The sequence below is a fragment of the Oryctolagus cuniculus genome, chromosome 11 (genome assembly GCF_051225735.1).
Source record: "Oryctolagus cuniculus isolate XC-2025 breed Fujian yellow rabbit chromosome 11, ASM5122573v1, whole genome shotgun sequence".
Taxonomy (NCBI): Eukaryota; Metazoa; Chordata; class Mammalia; order Lagomorpha; family Leporidae; genus Oryctolagus; species Oryctolagus cuniculus.
Genome location: NC_142877.1, coordinates 101,880,121 through 101,893,615, shown reverse-complemented (window position 1 = coordinate 101,893,615; position 13,495 = coordinate 101,880,121). Strand labels below are relative to the sequence as shown.

At 39.9% G+C, this 13,495-nt stretch overlaps 1 protein-coding gene and 1 pseudogene across 27 annotated transcripts in view; one reads left to right on the top strand and one right to left on the bottom strand.

The window, feature by feature from the left end:
- ANKS1B (ankyrin repeat and sterile alpha motif domain containing 1B) overlaps positions 1 to 13,495 on the top strand; it is a 1,209,513-nt gene that overhangs the window by 1,062,346 nt on the left and 133,672 nt on the right. The gene's annotated exons all lie outside the window — the stretch shown is intronic.
- LOC103348369 (ubiquitin-ribosomal protein eS31 fusion protein pseudogene) overlaps positions 54 to 13,495 on the bottom strand; it is a 63,156-nt pseudogene continuing 49,714 nt past the window's right edge.

Here is a 13,495-nt window from a genome sequence, read left to right as displayed (position 1 = left end):
TGATACTTCTTTTCTTTGTTAGGTAATGTCTTTTATTAACTCCCCATCCATAATTACTTGTCTTCTGGTTTGTTGAAGCAGTAAACCAGAAAACATTTGCCACGACTGTGGCTGGCCACAAACACTGCAGTACTGCATTCACCCGAAGGGCACTCGCGAGGAAGGCGACTGGTTTCGCCATTCTTGTCCACCTTGTAGACGTCAGGACAGGCCCAGTAAGCCTTCTTTCTCTTACGCCTGTTCTGGCAGTGGTGGTGTAAGATTCCCTTTTCTTAGTACCACCACTAAGTCTCAACACAAGATGCAGAGAGGATGAAGTCCATCCGTCTTCCAGTTGCTTGCAGCAAAGATCAGTCCCTGCTGATTACAAGGAATTCCTTCCTTATCCTGGATCTTGGCCTTCACGTTTTCTGTCGTATCTGAGGGTTCAACCTCAAGGGTGATGATCTTCTCTGTAAGGGTTTTTACAAAGATCTGTATCTTGGTGGCAGGCCCATTGCAGAGGGAAAAAAAAAAAGCAATTTGATAACTTCTGAGTCTACACAGTAACATTGGGACAGTGTTGTGTTAGGAGACTTGCTTTTAGCTATAATATATAAATAATATATATTTGAAGGGGATAACGATTTGATTTTAAACAAATAGCTATACATTATTAGAATAACTCATTTTTCCTGCTTTCAAAGTGAATCTATATGAGAGAACTTCAAAAAGTTTGTGGGAAATGGAGTTAAAAGATTTCAGCACAAAAAAAAATGAAATCAATGTATAGTTACTTCATAATACACATTTCCATGAACTTTTTAAAGACACCCCTGTATATACATTTTTATTTAACACACAACACCTTTATAATTAAAATACAGCTTTTGCTCATGGAAGATCTAAATTGCACATTTTAAAGCACTGCTGTATTTTGAGGTTATGTTTAGTGAAAGAATATTAGAAATCAGGAAACAGAGTCTAGATCCAACACTGCCAATGATAGTTATAGTTATAACAAAAGTGAAGCAATTATAATGGTTTCAGTGTGGCAGGTACTATACTAAACACTTTACATATATTTATTTTTTTAAGAAGTGGTATAATTACATGGCTTCCAGCTACATAATCTCTCTGGACTCTCTTAAAGCCCTCATTTATAAAGCCAGTCTTTCCTCTAACTTTAAAATTCAACATAATTTATCTTAAATTACACAGTTTTATCATGAACTTTAAAATGTTTTAATGATCTTATTTAAGCAAAGCAAATGGAAATAGACTCCCTTAAAGTGGAGGAAAGATTAGGCAATACACAACCAGGGCAGCCTAATATATGGGCTAAATTATGGAGATTTTGGTCCACTAGGACTGTATTACAAACACAGTTTTTTTGTTTTTTTACTTTTGCTGTTTCAAATCCTGCCCTTTGTTGCAGACTCCCATAGTCTTTGGGCCTTGTGTTTTGCCATTTGCATACATGTGTTGTTGTTTTTTTTTGTTTTTGTTTTTTTTTTGTTTTTGTTTTTGTTTTTGTTTTTGAGTGAGACAGTCAGATACTTGAGGGCAGAGAGTATAACCTTGTGCCATTGCCTTGTTCTGGAAATGTCTGCCACAGTTGCCTTGCATATAAGGAAGCACATCATCATTTTAGGATCCAGTTGTAATTAGGTGTACGGGAGTACGTGATAGCAAGTGAAATTCAGGCTTTTCCATATAAAGTAAAATAATTTCATTCAAACACAAAAAGCATAATATTTTACAAATGAATCCCGGCTCTACTGTTTTCTGCTGGTGAGAGGCCACTCTATAACTTTGGTTCCCTGGCCCATATATGTGTTCCCTAGATTACAGAGCTTTGAACACTGGAGAAGATAATGTATATGAAGTGCTTAATTTAAAAATACTTTTAAATTGTTACTCAAACTATCACAACCATGGGAAAAAAAAAATTCCATTCTTCCTGAGCAAGATGTGAGGCACATGACCAATTATCTTCAACCAGTTCTCAGAAACATCGGGTTGTTGAACTGTTGCCTTCTGTTAAAACCCATACCGCAACCCCATTCTCCTCTTGATTTAAAATAAATCTGATTGAGCACATTTAATACAGATAACTTCTCAAAGACAAGGGTGGTAGTAATATGAGAATGAGCAAAAACCAATGAAAGTGATGTGATGGATCTGTGTATTTCATTTCCAGTTAGTGATTCCTTATTAGGCTTTTTTATATTAATTCCATGCAGTAATGGAAAGAGCATTTTGGAATTGCATCTGGCTGTGTCTGCACTGTAAAGGAATATAAATAAAAGCAATACCAGAGTGCCACGTCAGTGATGGTTGTGTTCCTGTTGAGACCCTGTCAAGCACAGCTCTGTCTGCCCACAAAATAATGCCTGTTTGTTGCACAGCGACAAATGGTTCCCTCACTCTCCTGCAGCCATAGTCATATGAGCCATGGCTAGTCAGCCTGCATCACACACCACAAAGAATTGCTTTCAGACTGGGGCTGGAAGACTGACCACGTGCTGAATTTTGGACCTCAGGAGTCAAATTATATCATTACCCTGATCACCTATTGCTCTTTTAGACAGATTTTATGCACAATCTTGGACCAAGATTTTTAGCCAGTTTGAAACAGAACTTAAGATTCTCTGGCAAGCCACATGCCCCCAGATGTTATAAATTTAACACAGTAAAGGTGTTATATGAATTTTAAGAAGTAATTTGGGATCCCTTACAGTGAACTAATTAGCCAGAACAGTTTTATTGTGTCTAAACAAGACAACATCACCCTTTCAATAAATAGAAGTCGGTACATAAGACCTTGCTGGAATTCCTTTGTCTGTCAAACAGTACAAATAAAAGATTCATAATGATATAGATTCTTTTACAAAGACTGTACAGAATGTTATTGTTTGTGACCAGCTCAGATAATCTAAATATTGACAGTTTTCATCAATGTGTGATGTTTCAAAATGTAGGTCACAGATGCCTCTAAAATTGCTAGCAATTGCACTTTAATATATACTTTGACTTAATTAACATCTTCATTGGAGTTTTATGAACATTCTTTCTACCTAGAAAACAGGGAATTTTTTTTTTTTTTTGCAGTATGGCAGTCACTTGCCCAGTTGCTAGGTAACAGGGCAGATCTCTATAGCTTTATCTGAACACACAGCAGATGATTTTTAGTGACAAATATTTATATCCAATATATTAAAGCATGCCATATTGACAATGATTAGACAGACTGTAGATTTAGCACTCAGTAATTCACAAAGATAATTTTCTTCTTATCTTTTTAAAGCAATTATTCATCATTATCACTAAGAGTGATCAGTTTTCTGGCAAAGCAGCAATAGCTAGAGTGTTTATTTGATAATATTCCAAACTGGCTGATTACAGTCCAAAGCACTGTCATCCCTTTGCGACAACTTGTAGGGTGCATCATCTGGAATAGGATATTTTATTCTCCTTGGTATCCATTCATAGAGTTTGCATTTTTGAAAATGTGTATTTTTGTTTGTAACACTTGTCATTTCTAATACAGCAGTTGTTCAGGAGCTGTAGCCTTACACCTATAAGTAAAAGTTGAATTACAAGATATTTTTGTTTAAAAACGTTAATAGAACGTAGTGTTTTAGTTTTTGTCTTTTGGAACAGAGATAAGAATTACAGCAGCGTCTCACCAATGTTACATAATCAGCAATGGTGTGGTGTTAGAGAGCTTTTAACAAAATTTAGCATTAAAGAAAAGATCTGCAACTGAAGTGTTATAACCAGTGCATCCCCGTAGTTTTCTGGATTTTTCTCTAAAATGTTTGCCTTTCGTTAGATGAATTCATTTGCTTCAGTGCTTCTTCATCTGTGCCAGGAACCACATGAAGCTTATAAGCATTCCAAACTCATTTTCCTCCTTTTATTTTGGTGGGTCTAGATCATTGTTTGATGGAAGTCATGCGTTGAATTAATAGTCATTTGTCACAGTCTTTTTTAAATAAAATATCAAAATGGTGTTTTATATGATAATGGGAAGTGGTATCTATTGAACATTATACTTTGCAACAGCATGGCTCTAAGTAGTCTGTCAACCCTTGAATAATTAGAAATGATGATCCAACTTCTTTTGTAATGGGAGCCATAAGCTCAGTATGGAATGTTAGCAAGCAGTCTTATGAGATTTAGTTTAGAGGGCAGTAGCATAAGAAAGATCTTAGAGAGTATTTATTGGAAAACAATTTTTCAGTGACAATGGAAACAATGCATTCTGTAGAATCAGACAACACAGAAACAAAGGTGAGTTATTACCTGTCTGCTGGGTGAACTCAGGATAACCCTGTCGTTAGAAGTCAGTGTAAGATGATTTATATAGAAAAAAAATTTAATGTGGAAAATTGCACTTTAATAATCCCTACTAATTAAATGCCTACATCCAATAAAATACAACCCTTGCTGCCTGGAAAGCTATAAAAAGCATTTCTATGTGGAATGATCAATTGCTATAAATTTCTGTAGTATTGAGTAAACCACAGACAAGACTTATATGACTTATATTTTTGTGGAATATGGACTGAAGGACCAAGCAATTTACAAGACAATTTAATAGTAATTTATTTGACTCAAAACACCACAATGTTCAGTTATCGATGTGGTATTTAAATACCAAACATAAAATGGAAATCAACCCTCTGGCTTATTCTCCACTTTTCATATTATTAGCAGTGACGCATAAGGTGGCCTCATTATTAGAAAATAATTTGCTGTTGAAATGATCACTTATTATTAGAAAAATAGTCCTAAAACTTTCAGGAAGGGGGTCAAAGTGGATGCCTGTTTGCCACTGAAAATTTTTTCTCCATGTAATTTAGAATTTGCCACAAGATGTTGTTGGCTTTTTCCTCTCTCCCTGTTAGCAGTTAATGGGGGAAAACTTTATTTATATGGAACTTTTATGAAGCTGCTTTGTGACTGGGTAGACTTGCACATTACAGTTAAGGTTTCCTTATGTTTTTAATTCCTATTGGCTTGTTGTTTCTGGAACCAGACTCTGGATGGCTGCCCCCTTTCTTGACATCAGCACTCTCATTTTAGGCACTGTTTTCTGAACAGACTCTCATCATCACCTGTGTCTTTGTTGTTTTTGCTAAATTACTTTAACTGAGGTCTTTTTTGTTATTTCTTGATATCTGAGCCTGTCTCCCATAGAGAAACTACGTAATCTGTTAATGTCTCACTTTCAGTTTTTAACTTACTTTAAAAAGGACTGTAACCGTAGAAGAGGGAACTTTCTGGTCTGATTTTATAGCAGTCAGAAGGTCAGCATCCCAGAGAATTGGAAACGGTCCTGTTTTGTATTATTAACATATTTTATGTTTTTATTCAGTATTTTTCACAATGTGCAGATAAGAAAAAATCCAGAAAATTTCCCTTTTTGTTTATTTAGGCATCATGAAAATCCTAGATGAAAGTGAAATAATACTGAATAATCACTTCAAAAGTAAAGGTCATTTCTGATGAAAAAAGGATTCTAATCGTGTGCATGTGTGTGTGTCTATGTATGTCAATACAGAAATTCCAAGAGAACTTATTTGTCCAATATTCAGGATGCCTGAAAATCTAAATGTAAGTGTCCATACTGTGTGGTATTTACTTAAATATTGGTGTTGGGTTCTTTTTCTCAGAAGACATGCACACACTGTTAGGGAACTTTCAACTAAGGCTTCTCAAATGCCACAAAAAATATAAGAGGGATAGGAATTGAAACTGGAAGAGAGGAAAGACAAGCAAAAAAAATATATAACATACAGGAGGAAGAGCAAACCCAAAGGTTAAGTATTTATAGCATGTCAGCACAATGCCTGGTACAAGTTGCTGCATTTCTCCAGAACAGTGGTGAGGAAGAACAAGGTTGGGACTTTTGTCAGACTTAGAATCTCATCTTAGCTCCACTACTTAGCAGCCATGTGTGATTTGGAGAAAATTATTATATTGAACCTTTCCATAACTGATGTTTCTCGCATGTAAAGTGGTGATGATGCCTACCTTGCACAGCTGTTCTGAGAACTAAAGATTAAATAGATAGGTAGATGGCTAGCCCTCTGGTGCACAGTATGTGCTCAATAAATACAAGCTATTTTCTGAAGGTTGCTCTACTTATTACAGACTTTTATTCATCCTTAGTGTCCAAAAGTCATATATAATGAGCCATATTGGAGCCATAAGTGATGCTTTCAAATAATGGATCTGAAAAGTTATAAACAGGACAAGCACTTAATGCCTGAGACAAACAGATAGGCTAAAGATGACCCCTGCAGTGTTGTCCTTTGTAGAGGGGCTGAGGTTGCTACTCATGCAGCCAATATAAGGATGTGTGATATGCTACCTCATTTACCAGGTCTGTTTTGTCAGTCTCCTTCTATAAAGAAACCTAAAAATCAAGGCATTAAAGGTTTTTTTTGTTGTTGTAAAACTGCTTTGGCCTTGAAGATCCCCTTGTATAAAAGGAGGGGAACGTAAATTCTTCCAAGATATATTGAATCAGGCATCCTCATATGAGCCATCATCACTTAAAGGGACACACTGGCCAACAGTAGAGTTGGTTGATGGGTAAAATTATTGGTCATCATTTCAGTGATGTCATCTTCGTGCCTCTGGTCTGTTTCTCCACGTCGATCACATTAACTTTGTTGTAATAAAAGCTTCAGAAGTGTGCATATGTCCACCCTTCCTTCCTCTCCACCCTCCAGTCTTCCCATGTATTTGCCACCTGTCTACAATGTGTCTTCCCCATCTGAAGCACTGAGCTGTGACACCACACAAGACAGGGTCTCTGCCCTCAAGGAGCTTCCTCGCTGGTCAGGGAGAAGAATATATGAGTCAGGCGGGAGCTATAATAGATTCTGTCATCCACAGATGCCTCTGTTGGCTTTTTAAGTATTCAAAAGTAGGACAAGGTATTGAGACTACCCAGACTGAGATTTTTTTCCCCAGTCTTTTTTAAAATAACTTTTTCTCCTTTTAATATAAGTAGTACATCTCATTTTTAAAAAATGGAAATATAGAGAGCAAAAACAATAATTTGCTATTCCTCTGCCAGATGACATTTTAATATATACCCTTCCATATTTTTATATATTCAATTTTAATTCATCAGAGTATATGGCACATACTCCAGTCATTTTGAAGAAGAAAAATAAAAGAGTAGGTGACATTTTATTCCTCTAGTAAACTGTAAGCCATTTAAAGGCAGGCAGGAGGGCAGGCACTGAATCTTCCACACTCTTCATGTTCCAGTATGGCCCAGTGTACTTTTGTTCCATAAATATATATGAAATAAATGATGTTGGGAAATAAGGAATGAATTTGTAATTAAATGGCTAGATATGGTGTTTTTTCTTCACTTAAAAATTTGAAATTAAAAAAATGCCACATTAGCACACATGGTCTGTGCTAGATTCTTCTTGATAAAGATAAGGGGAATTAGGACAACTCTGGAAGGATGCTTTCCTGTTCATTACTGGAATCTGTTCTAAACTGGAGTGCTTCCACATCTTCAGGACACAACAACAATGATAATAATCCTTGGTCATCACAAGAGACAGAACATTTCTTGTGTGTGGCTATTTAATTCCTTTTTGTTTGCCACATATAAACCATTGAAAGAAAAGGAAACAAACTAATTTGGACTCCTGCCACCAATTTTCACTTGCAAGATATTCAACCTGTTGTATTACTTGAATCTTCAACTTATTTTTTAAAGATTTTATTTTATTTATTTGAAAGAGTTAGAGGTAGAGACAGAGAGGTGTTCCATCCACTGGTTCACTCCTCAGATGGCCGCAACAGCCAGAGCTGCGCCAATCCAGAACCAGGAGCTAGGAGCTTCTTCCAGGTCTCCCACACAGATGCAGGGGCCCAAGGACTTGGGCCATGTTCTACTGCTTTCCCAGGCCACAGCAGAGAGCTGGACAGGAAGTGGAACAGCCGGGTCTTGAACCAGCACCCATATGAGATGCCAGTGCTTCAGGCCAGGGCTTTAACCCGCTGTGCCACAGCACCAGCCCCATCAACTTCTTCAAGTTAATTTAAAATAAGTGAGACTTTTTTAGATTTATTTATTTATAAGTCAGAGTTACAGAGAGAGATCTTCCATCCACTGCTTCACTCCCCAAATGGCCACAACAGCCAAGATTGGGCCAAGGCAGGAGCCCGTCCAGGTCTCCCACTTGGATGTCAGGGGCCCAGATGTGTGGGCCATCTCCCGCTGCTTTTCCCATGTCATTAACAGGGAACTGGATTGGAAGTGGAGCAGCAGGGGCACAAACCAGAGCCCAAATGGGTTGCCAGCAGTGCAGGAGGCAACTTTACCTGCTATGCCACAACAACCAGCCCTAAAATAAGTTTTAACTGGAGTTATTTTGTTATCATGCCTGGTATTGAAAGGGTCAGCCTGATGATGTTGACAGTGGTATGTTTGGATGAAATTTCTGTCTCATTAGAAGTTTTGGACAATGAGAATCAGGATGACACTGGTGCTCCAAGGGGGGAATTTCCATCGACTGCCCCATCTCTAAGACCTTTCTCTCCATTATCATTTTAGTCACAGGAGGGACTCATTAGGCTGTAGGTAGACTGCAATCCAGTGTCCTCAAAGATGCCTATCACTTAACTGCATAATGTTTTTATGAGTCACTCAGATCCAAACTGGTCCCATCAGATTGACTGTGTTGCTATTCTGGTTAATTACATGTCATCTAATTGTATAATTTAGCTGTATATGCATAGTGACCTGAAGCCAAGTACTTTTTTCTTTATTGTACAATTACTCTGGATAAACTCCTAGTGAAAATAGAATTTAAATACCTGGTGTAGAATGCTTCTTCTAAAAGGTGGTTTTTGGCTTCTTACAATGCTTTGATGCATTTTTAAAGAGACCAATTTAAAAATATCACATAATTCCTGCCTATATCCTAAGGCCATTAAATAGTATCTTCTGTAATTGCTCCTAAGTTTATTTAGCTACAAAGTCCAGCATCCCCATAGTTACTACTCAAGGTCTTTCTGCACATTCTTGATCATCTCAGTCCATTCTGATACTGCTCCTTGTTGTCAAGCGAAACACAAAGATCAGTCACACTAGCCTTTCAGACTTTGCATAACTGTTCTGTTCCATGTAAATTCAACAAATTCAATTCACATAATGAGTTCCTAATCTTGGCTAGGCATGATGCTAGAATTCCGGAATGCAGCAATACATAAGGTCTGTTGTGTGGGAGAGGAGCACATGCCTGGTGGATGCCAGTGCACCTCGTGCTCTGTTCCATTATGTGATACATCACAGGGGAATGGGAGGCGCCACAGAGGCGTATTCAGCTCTACCTAGAAAGTCCCTGGGAGACGTCTTGGGGAGGAGTGACAGTTGAGACACATTTTTCAAGGATCACCAAGAGTGCACCAGGAAAACCTTAGGATGAGGGGAAAAGTGCACTTTAGGTAAAGAAAACAGAACATGTGTGTGATGCCTGTGGGAACTGACAGTAACACAGAATAGGTGGGCATGAGGGAGAGGAGAGAAAGGAAGCAGACAGATGCCAGTCTTCCAGCGGTGGGAAGCCATTGGAGAGACTTTAAGCTTAGAAGTGTGATCTTAGCAGCTGGAAAGGGTCAGTTTGGTGCACATCTGCTAAGTTGTTTGTGCTTAAAGACCAGCCCTCCTCCAGTTTTTGTGAGAGTTCCTGCAGGGTCTGTGAAACAATAGCATTTTCTGGGCCAGATGTGATGAGCCACAGGCCAGCAGGTTTTCTACTACACATCTCTGGCTCGTGACAGCAGTGTTTATATTGTGTTGTCCCTAGAGTCCTTTGCAGACCATTTCTACCTCCTGTAGGCTGCTCACAAGTCCAGTGACCTTTGGTCACAAGCCCGGACCTGCCTTGACAGTAAAGGCCGTGCCTGAGAGTGTTGATGGTCTGGGTCCATTCATGCAGCATATTACCTGAGGGCTACTGTGTTTCCCAGGCCGACAGCGTAAAGAAGTGATACAGTTCCTCCGGCCTCCAACCATTCACAGACATGTAAGCAGTTCCAGTAGAGTACAATAAACACCACAGTAGGGAAACAAAGCAGAAAGACATGCGAGAGGGACCAGAAAGGCTTCCTGTAGAGGCTGGCATCTGTGCAGAGGTCTGAGGCGGAAGCAAGGATGAGTGGACAGTGGGGTCCAAGCGTGAGATAAACATGTGATGGAGCTTTGGGGAACTGGAAGTTCAGGCCGGAAGCTGGGGCAAAATAGGTGTGGAGCTGGTCAGAGAAGGAACTGAAAAGGTCAGAAGGAACCAGGTCCTCGAGGGTTGTACACTGCACCCAGGTCCACCAGGGCTTATTCACCTAGTTCTGTCTTGAGCAGCGGAGGAACCATCAAGCATTTTTTTTAACTTTTTATTTATTTGAAAGGCAGAGTTACATAGAGAAGGAGAGAGAGATCTTCCAGCCACTGGGTCACTCCTCAAATGGCCGCAGTGACTGGGCTAGGCCAGGCCGAAGTTAGAAGCCAGGAGCTTCTTCCAGGTTTCCCATGTGGATACCAGGGGCCCAAGGACTTGGGCCTTCTCCTGCTGCTTTCCCAGGTCATTGGCAGGGAGCTGAATCAGAAGTAGAGCGGCCAGGACTCAAATCGGTGTCCATATGGGATGCCAGCACTGCAGGCAGTGGCTTTAACCTGCTGCGCCACAGCACTGGCCCCAGGGAGATTGTACATGGTCGGGTTTCCAGAATTGTTCTCACAGCAGAGAAAGCAGACTGAAGAGCGACAAGGTAGAGACAGAGCAACTGCCAGTTTCCTTCTGATACTGGGCTCTGGCAGAATTCTGATAAGAAATCATGAGGGCTGTAGCCAAGTTAACAACAGAGGAACAGAGAGACAAAGATGAATTGAAGGCAAAGTTCCCAGAGGTTGGTGATCAGTGAATGTGTAGACAGATGAAGGCATTAGTCTGGGAAGGAGAATGGTAGCCTGTGGTTCACAAATGGATCTGTTTCCTATGGGCCCCTTGATGGAGTCACACTTAGGGCTGGATTTGAATGCTGAGTCACTCTAAATGACTGCAATGGCCATGCTGGGCCAGGCTGAAGTCAAGAGCCAGGAGCTTCTTCCAGGTCTCCCAAGTGGGTGCAGGGACCCAAGGGCTTGGACCATCCTCTCTTGGTTTCTCAGGCAATTAGTAGGGAGCTGGATCAGAAATCAGCAGCCAGGACTCAAACCAGCGCCCATAAAGGATGCTGACACTACAGGTGGCTGCTTAACCCCCTACACCACAGCGCCAGCCCAAAGTAAAACTTCTTATGACACTCTACATAGCCCTGCAAATGGTTTTCATCTCTTACGACATTTTCACTTTAGAAGCTTCAGGGAAAGTGGCATAAGTGGCTGTATCCTTAGTTTGTACATACAAAGCAATTGCACACAAAAAATACACAGCTAATGTAGCAGAGTAGGATCGGAATCCTCTCCCTCTTTCATGCTAAGCTGTATTGTGTGCTTTGAAGAGACACTATTAGATTACATCATCCCCAGGAAATGGAATCCATGGTTTGGTTTCCAGCAAATAGTTATTGACGAGCATCTTGAGCGATATATAAGGCTCTTCTTCAGCTTTAAGTTTGTTGGCTGCTCACATGGACCTTATTTTGAATCATAACATTTCTAGAAGATTCACTGTGTATTTCCCATAGCATTAATGCATTTGGTCCCTCCATCCTAAGAGATAGGTGCCAGTGTTACCCGCTGTAGATAAGGAAGTTAAAGCATGAAAATGTGTCTTGCCCAAGTTCACTCAGCTTGGTATGCTTTGAGCCAGGCTTTGAATCTGATGAGCAGCTTCCTGCCTTCATGACCCCCATGAGAATGATTATAGGTTCCGTCATGTTCATGAACTTAAGAGTGGACAAATCAGGACATCCTTATTTTTCAGAGCCTGCTCAGGAGCATTTCTTTAGGGAATTGTTTAACTTTGAAAAGAGAGTTTGGACAGCAGTGGCAGTGGCAACCCTTCATAGTGGTGCTCAGGATTTCCCTAGAGTCAGTCAGCACTGCAGCGGAGAGAGTGCATTTACCCAGAAATAGTTGTAGCAGAGTTGGGTTTCAACTGGGAATCAGATAACGAGCAATGCCGTGTCTCAGAGAAAGACAGTGTGGATGACTTCCCTGCCCCAGGACAGTTTCTTTAAACTGTTTGAGTATTTTTATTGCTAAACTTAAAGGTTAAAATTCATAATGATAAAATCCAAAGATGAGTAAAAATCAGCCCATTTGAACCTAAAAAATTACTTTGGGGCAAGGTATAAATGAGTCTTCATTATAACATGGTATAAGTTATTAAAATTTATTTTTTATATCTGTGCTGCTGTTCAACTTTATAGCAAAGGTCTTCTCCCAAGAACTTTTCAGTGTCATTAATTTCTAATTCCTTTCTCATTTCATGTGTGCATTTTTTGCAAACATTTTTCCAAATATATATATATATTTTTTTTTTTTTGACAGGCAGAGTTAGAGAGAGAAAGGTCTTCCTTCCATTGGTTCACCCCCCAAGTGGCCACTATAGCCGGCACGCTGCGCCAATCCAAAGCCAGGAGCCAGGTGCTTCCTCCTGGTCTCCCATGCAGGTGCAGGGCCCAAGCACTTGGGCCATCCTCCACTGCCTTCCTGGGCCACAGCAGAGAGCTGGACTGGAAGAGGAGCAACCGGGACTAGAACCCGGTGTGCCAGCACCGCAGGCGGAGGATTAGCCTAGTGAGCCGCAGCACCGGCCCCAAATATATTTTTTAAATATATAAATGTTAGCTTTCATTTTGCTCTACCTTCAGATATTTTATCCAAGTTTCCAGGCCCTCTGTCCAATAAACTTCCATGCTCCCTGTCTACCATGAGTTTGCCGCCTTTACAGATCACTTTAAAAAGAATATTCTGGTACATACCCCCAGAAGAGGGAGCACTGGTAACACCTCCCAGCCAGATTGATTGTAATGTATTGTTGCCTTTCATTTATTATCTCCTCAGTCCATATTCAAGCCAAAGGCACTGAGTTTCATAAAGGAAATTATGTGACACATTCTTCCAAATGCTCTAATAAAATTCAAATATATCACATCTGCTCCACTCCCATACACTAGCAATCTTGTAATTCCATCAGAAAAGCAATCAAATTTGGTGTACTTTTTTTTCTTCATAAAGCTCGGCTTCTTATTACTTTTGGGTTTATTCCCTCTAGATGCTAACAGATTTTTATTACTCTCACAATATTGCAAACTTGCCCAATTATGACTTCCAGGGTCACTTTCATTGTTTGAAGATGAAGACGCACTTTTCCTTTTTGTCTCATTTTGTGATGCCTAAATCTTTGGGTTCCTGTTCATCCTGAGTCTCACATTAGCCAGAGTCATTGTTTTTGAAGGATGGGAGTACAATAAGGAGAGGAAGACAGGAGTGGTCTCCCTGCTGCCCTAGGGTCTGAAGCCC